Source organism: Tupaia chinensis, unplaced genomic scaffold (assembly GCF_000334495.1).
Source record: "Tupaia chinensis unplaced genomic scaffold, TupChi_1.0 Scaffold144529_1, whole genome shotgun sequence".
Classification (NCBI taxonomy): domain Eukaryota; kingdom Metazoa; phylum Chordata; class Mammalia; order Scandentia; family Tupaiidae; genus Tupaia; species Tupaia belangeri.
In genome coordinates, this window is record NW_006204388.1 from 2,998,190 (window position 1) to 3,004,603 (window position 6,414).

A 6,414-nucleotide genomic window follows, 5' to 3' on the forward strand; every position below is an offset into this window, starting at 1 on the left:
GAGTTAGAAAAAAATGCTTCCATTTTCCCAAAAGCAGTATCATTCCTCCTTTAGGAGTGAAATTTATTAAAGTATATATTTTTTGAGTTCATATTGTATGTTAAACTCTATTTATGATGGTGGAGGTTGGTGGGGGAGGAGAAAGTTGGGAGAGGGAAGTCTAGAGGAAAGTACCATGTTCCAAAGGAAATGGTCCTATTGGTGGATGCACTATCATTCACAAAGTTGGCTACACTGCGGAAAAAAGTAATTGGCAATTGTCTGCTCTGAGGTTTACAGAAGGTTGATAGCCCTCTACTTATAACTCACTCTTACAACACTTTCAGCAACCCTGCAATTCACTTCCCAAGCACTCTGGTTTGACCTAAAGTCCATGAATAAATGCAATTATGGTGACTGTTTAACTTGCTTTTCATTCCTTCCCATCCTTCCTGGTGCAGCAGCCTTTGTGCTCAAAACCCAATCTGGCTATTAAGGAAATCAGCATCACCCTTTGTGGTGGCTGATGATGTCAGCCTAAAAAAGCAAAGGGCTGCAGGAGGGAAGCAAGTGACAGTGCAAATCTCAGAAAAGTTCAGCAGTCTTTTACCTGTCAGCCTCCTTTACAGAAAATCAAAAATGACAATCAATTCCTGAGAAAGGGTATAATTTACCAAACCAGATAAAAAGACAATGCCAAACTGCAAACTGCAGTGAAATCTCAGGAGGGTTTTTTCCTCTCTCTCCCTGTCTGCTCATTTCTGCTCTATTCTCTCTCTGTGTGTATGTCTTCTCTCTCTCTCTCTCTCTCTCTCTCTCTCTCTCGCTCTCTCTCTCTCTCTCTCTCTCCTCTTCCTCCTCCTCCTCCTCCACCTCCTCCTCTCTCTCCTCTGCCAACAAAGGTTTTCTCATATCCAGCTGCTGCCATGATTTGCAAGTGAATTAGCTGAAAAACAGTTTTTGACTGAAATAAGAGGTTTTTTTTTAAAAAAGGTTTTGGTTTATTTTTCTTTTCTCTCCATTCTCTTTTCTCTTCTTTCACTGCTCCCAATGTATAAAACTCAACTTGGCTGTCAGCCACTCTGTAACACCTTTGAAAACCTCCATGCACCCCCAACCTGTGAAAGTTTCTGTAGTAGTCGCATCATATTGAATGTTTTGTTAACATGTTTATCTATGCTAACAATGTTTGTCTATCCTAAGAACTTTAAGCCAATGAAGATCGGGCACAATCATTTATATCTTCAACTCCTAGTACAAAGCTTGGCATAAAGTAAACTGGCAATAAGTGAATATAATGAATGGACATTATATTCTTTTTTTTTAATTTTTGGTTTATCTCTCAGGTATGTGATGATTTTTATATTTTCACCATGGCCTTAAGTAGAGAAAAAGGTTATACTCCTCAAAATTCCCACTCCAGGGAACCAGCAGTTAGCGTAATGGCTGTGTCGCTGGACTCCCACGTAGTCGACCGTGGTTCACATCCCGGACCTGGTGGCTTAAAACTCACGCTGGGTGCGTGTGCGTGCGTGCCCAAGATCCCGAGAGGAGAATGGAGGAGAAGGGATTGCGGCGTGACCATCCCCCCTGGGGGTTGATTTCTTGCTTTCTGTCTCTATGTCTCTGTCTGTCTGGCGAGCGCACGCGCCCTACAGTGAAAATCTCTCAAAAAAAAAAAAAAATCCCACTCCACATTCAAAGATAAAAAGATATTAAGTAATGATCTGGGACTAATGGTAAGAGATAGGCTTTTCCATCACTAAAACCTGGGTTCTCAACCTGGATTCACCAGTGATGAATTGGCTCCCTCTGGGCAAGATACCTAATCTCTCAGAGTCTGAGTCTCCTCATATGGAGATGGGAAAGATGATATCCAGTCACGTGGTTATTGTGAGAATTAAATGCTGTCAATAAGGCATTTGGGACACCAAGCCTAGCACAAGTAAGCTCTATGTAAATATTAACTATTATCGAAATGCCCACAGCAGTGTCTGGACATAGGAGCTACATAAATAGCAGCAAAGGCCAAAAATATCATCTCTCTCTCTCTGACTGGCTGCAGTTCCAATTCCAGATCCAAAGCTTGGAAATAACACTGTGCACATGTGTATGGGTTCCCAAGATCCCAGGAGGAGAATGGAGAAGAAGGGATTGCAGCACGGTCATTCCCCATCCCCCCACCCAGAGGGTGATTTCGCACTTTCCCTCTTACTGTCTCTGTCTCTCTTTCTTTCTCTTGCAAACACATGCACCCTAAGGTAAAAATCTCTAAAACAAACAAACAAACAAAATTAAATTAAATACATGTGTATGTGTACCAGAGTGGGGCAAATATATTTCTTCCATAAATCAAATATAGATGCTGATGGATGCTGTGATAAGTACCATATGATCCAGGAGTCCTATTTCATCACTGGCTGCCCAGTAAGGTTAAAGTTAATTTGATGCATAGAAATGAATTTTTTATAAGTTGTTTTATGGTATTTTAGGCAAAGATTTACTGTAAACTTTAACTCTACTTGTGCCTGTAAAGATTTATATTTTGCTTCGAAAGTCAAATCATTTAGAATCAACTCCATTGCATATATTAGGAAATAAATACCCCATAAATACACTGTCACATATATCCAGTCCCCGGAAGCTGGAAATAGTCATGAATTTTTGTTGTGCTTTTCATTTTTCAGAAATGGCACATATAACAAATAAATACTTGAAAGGCAAATCAATACAATATAACCTTGTTATAAGGGACTCTTTCTTGCCCATTTTAAATAGGCTGCCATAAGTACAGAATTGCCACATACCAATGTAAACTGCAATGTGATCTATATTATGGATTTAAATTCTGAACACAAAGACCAACAAGAAGCCTGATCATACATCATATTCATTTTTTAAATAACCCCCATTTTATATGAAATATACTACAGTTCCAATTATCTCCATAAAAGGTATAAGGGGTTTATATGCACATGCTCTATATACTGATTACAGAAAATAATTAAAATTTACTCAATACAAAGGCAAAAAAAGTTTCTTACTATTATTGGTGACATCATTTAATAATAATGATAGTAATCATGATAGATAATCTTTAGTGAATATCTTCCAGATGTCAGTGTCTGGCTGTAGGCACATTTAATTCTTATAACACCCTAAGGAGGGAGATCTAGTCATCCCTATAGTATAGGTAAAGAAACTGAAAATATTGTGAATGTTTGGTTTACCCTGTTTCTGCTTGGTCAGCAGGCAAGTTTTATATCAAACGTACACATTTAGATTCTAGCTCCCGATCCCTTCACACTGATTAAACCTATCTATGCACTATGTCTTCAAGAACACTGAAGCAAACTAAGGTTCAAATTAGCCAAAGCCACATAGGAACTCAAAACTATCTCATGGAAGGGGTGATGAAGTAAGCAGAACCCATTTTTACCATCACCATCTCTATTCTCTGTAATGATTTAGATTTAAAAAAATGTCAGGACCAGGAGATGGCATAATGGCTATGTCACTGGACTCCCATGTAGTTGATTGTGGTTCAAGTCTTCGACCTGGTGGCTTAAAATTCACGCGGGCATGTGTGTCACATGCCCAAAATCCCAAGAGAAGAATGGAGGAGAAGGGATGGCAGTGTTACCATCCTCCCTGGAGAATGATTTCTTGCTTTCTGTATCTCTATAGCAAAAATCCCTCTCTAAAAAGAAAGAAAAAACAAAATGTCTATGTTCAAATATGTAACAAATTAACAATGAAAAAGACATTACACCTATCCTACCAAAGGTCAAATGACAGAGCAATTATATGGGTACATATTACAGAAATACAATTTAACATTAAAGGGAAATTTTAGCTCTGTCCTTCTAACAATAAGCAGTTCATTCTCCATTGCTTTTATTTTAAATGAGAGACAGAAAAATAGCCAATCACCTGCTCCAGTAACAGAAGATTTAAATATATATTATAGCTTGTAGATTTTACTGGACAATTCAGTTGTGAGGCTCTTTGATCCTTTCTTTTATACTTTGGCATGAGAAGGGTGAGTTGTAATGTTATACTACATGTTAGGCTAACTAACATGTCTCTGTTACTTATTTAAGTCCCTTCAGAAAGAGCCATATGCAAAAAATCTGAGGCACTTTTCCTGGGAAACCCTAAACCATGTGTAATTCACGGAATCACAACATTGTGCCTGTCTGACTTGTAAACACTTACAATTTACTCCTGCAGATGATTTGCTCTCCATTTTTAGATTTCTTTCACATATATGATAATATAAGGTTAAGATTCTTTCATCTGTTTATCTGCTTTTCATTTGGCCTCCAGTCCCTTTTCACATCTTTTCCTAACCTCAAAGCCTATTCTGTCTTACTCTAGTTCCATCTGGTCCTTTACTCATCTGGAATGCATGACCAAACATTTCAAAAGGTCCTCATTCTCTGGCTCAACTTCCACTCCTCCATTATTCCTTGATGTTCATACCACAGACTTTATAGAGAATAATCAGTAATGATTACGGGCTAAGTGCTGCTCTAAGTGTTAAAATTATTTAGTTCTTACTCCAGTTCTGTGAGCATTGTCATCATTCCCATTTGAGGAAGAAAAAGAAAGGAAGCTGAGGCTTAGCGTGGTGAAATGACATACACAAGTTCTCAAATCAGTTCCAGAGCTAGGTCTGCTCCCAGGGTCAGTGCTCCTAACCACTATGTTACACTGTGGTGCACTGAGGGCCAACAGCTTCCCCTCTCCACTAAAATCTGTCTGAGTTGCTCCTTTTCTGTCTCTCTGATCTCTATTTTTTTCTTGCAAGGCTATCTCCTTCCACTGTGTTCTTAATGACATGCCTCATAGCTCTGTTTTCTTAAATTATCCATCTTTAAATTCATCATTGGTTTCTCTATCCCTTTGTTTTTCCTATTTCCTGCCAAGATTCCAGAAATTTTATTCTGTATTTACTACCTGTTTCTTCACTATTATCTTCCTGCCTTAACCCATTACAATCTAGAATTTACTTTCCACCCCCACCTCACAGCACAGCTAACTCTACTCTTTTTTTTTTTTTTTCCGCTATAGGGCACATGCGCTTTCCACACAGACAGAGACAGAGAGACAGAAAGCGAGAAATCACCCCCCAGGGGGGATGGCCACGCTGCAATCCCTTCTCTTCCATTCTCCTCTCGGGATCTTGGGCATGCACGCACATGTGCCTGGCGAGTAACTCTACTCTTAATTCATCTGCCTTCCCTAATGGTCCTCTTTGCCACAATCTGTATGTCATCAGTCCTTGTCTTAGCCCATTAGTGTTTCCGTAACAGAAATACCTGAGACTGGATGACTTATACGAAGGTCAATTTTGTTCATAATTTCTGTGGCTGGAAAGTCCAAGAGCATGGGGTCAGCATCTGGTGTTGTCACAACATGGCTGAAAGAAGTGGAAAGGAGAGTAAGCATGTGCAAAGAGAAAAACCTACAGCAACCAACTCCTTTCTGTAGCAACTCCCTTCTCGTGAGTACTAGTTAATGAGAACTCACTCCATGCAGGAAAATGGCATCAATTATTTATGAAGGACCTGCCTCCATGTTCCAAGAACCTCCCATGAGGATCCCACCTCCAACACTGGCCAACTGGGTATCAAGTTGTGGCATAAATCCAGTGAAATCACCACACTCAGACCATAGCAATCCTAGTCACTGCAATGCCTTTAGCAACTCCCTTACTCCTTCCATTCCATTCCATTCCTTGTCCCTGGTTCTGCTCCTACTTTTTTATCCTGTCCTTTCTCCTTCTTAGACTCTCTGTCCCTTCATCATCATCTAAAAATAATCATTCCCCAAGGCTCTGTCCTTGACTTTCTTCCTCCTCTGTTTGAACCCTCCCTTGGCAGTCTCACCCACTGAAATCATTTCAACTCTCTCCTCTATGCTATAAAGTGTTATTTGTGAAGGTAAGAACCAGCTGGGACCATTTTTTTTGTTGTGACTTCTTGTTCTCAAATGTGAGATCTTTGAGTGTGTTGGTCAAAGTGAAACAGGGAAGAACAGATTTCCTAACTAACGGTAGAACTTTATGGAACTAAAAAAGGAAATAATATCATTGAGATGTGGAGAGAGGAGGTGGAAAAACAGTTCCTGAGAAGAAGACTAAGATGAAGGAGAAATAGATACATATGGAATATAAAACAACATGTCTTTTAAAAGCAATTTATTTAATGATTTATAACATAAACCTAAATATAATCAGATATAGATTATATTTAGGTTTCCTTTAAATATTTATGTGTTTCCCACCCCACTTGCCTACAGAGGTGAATTTGTGGCTATTTCTCCATATTAGAGCTGGAGAGATCAAGAGAGTAGCAAGATTTGAGTCAAGCTTTGTAATCCCAAATTGCATAATCTGCTCACCAAAGGATGATAGTGACTATATCTGGG

General features: G+C 39.2%; 1 long non-coding RNA gene across 1 annotated transcript in view; it reads right to left on the minus strand.

The window, feature by feature from the left end:
- Positions 1-5,349, minus strand: part of LOC102497547 (uncharacterized) — a 20,638-nt gene extending 15,289 nt beyond the window's left edge. The window contains exon 1 of the long non-coding RNA XR_337176.1: positions 5,304-5,349. This is a non-coding gene — a long non-coding RNA (uncharacterized LOC102497547). The remainder of the gene's footprint in view (positions 1-5,303) is intronic.
- Between the last annotated feature and the right edge of the window lie 1,065 nt (positions 5,350-6,414).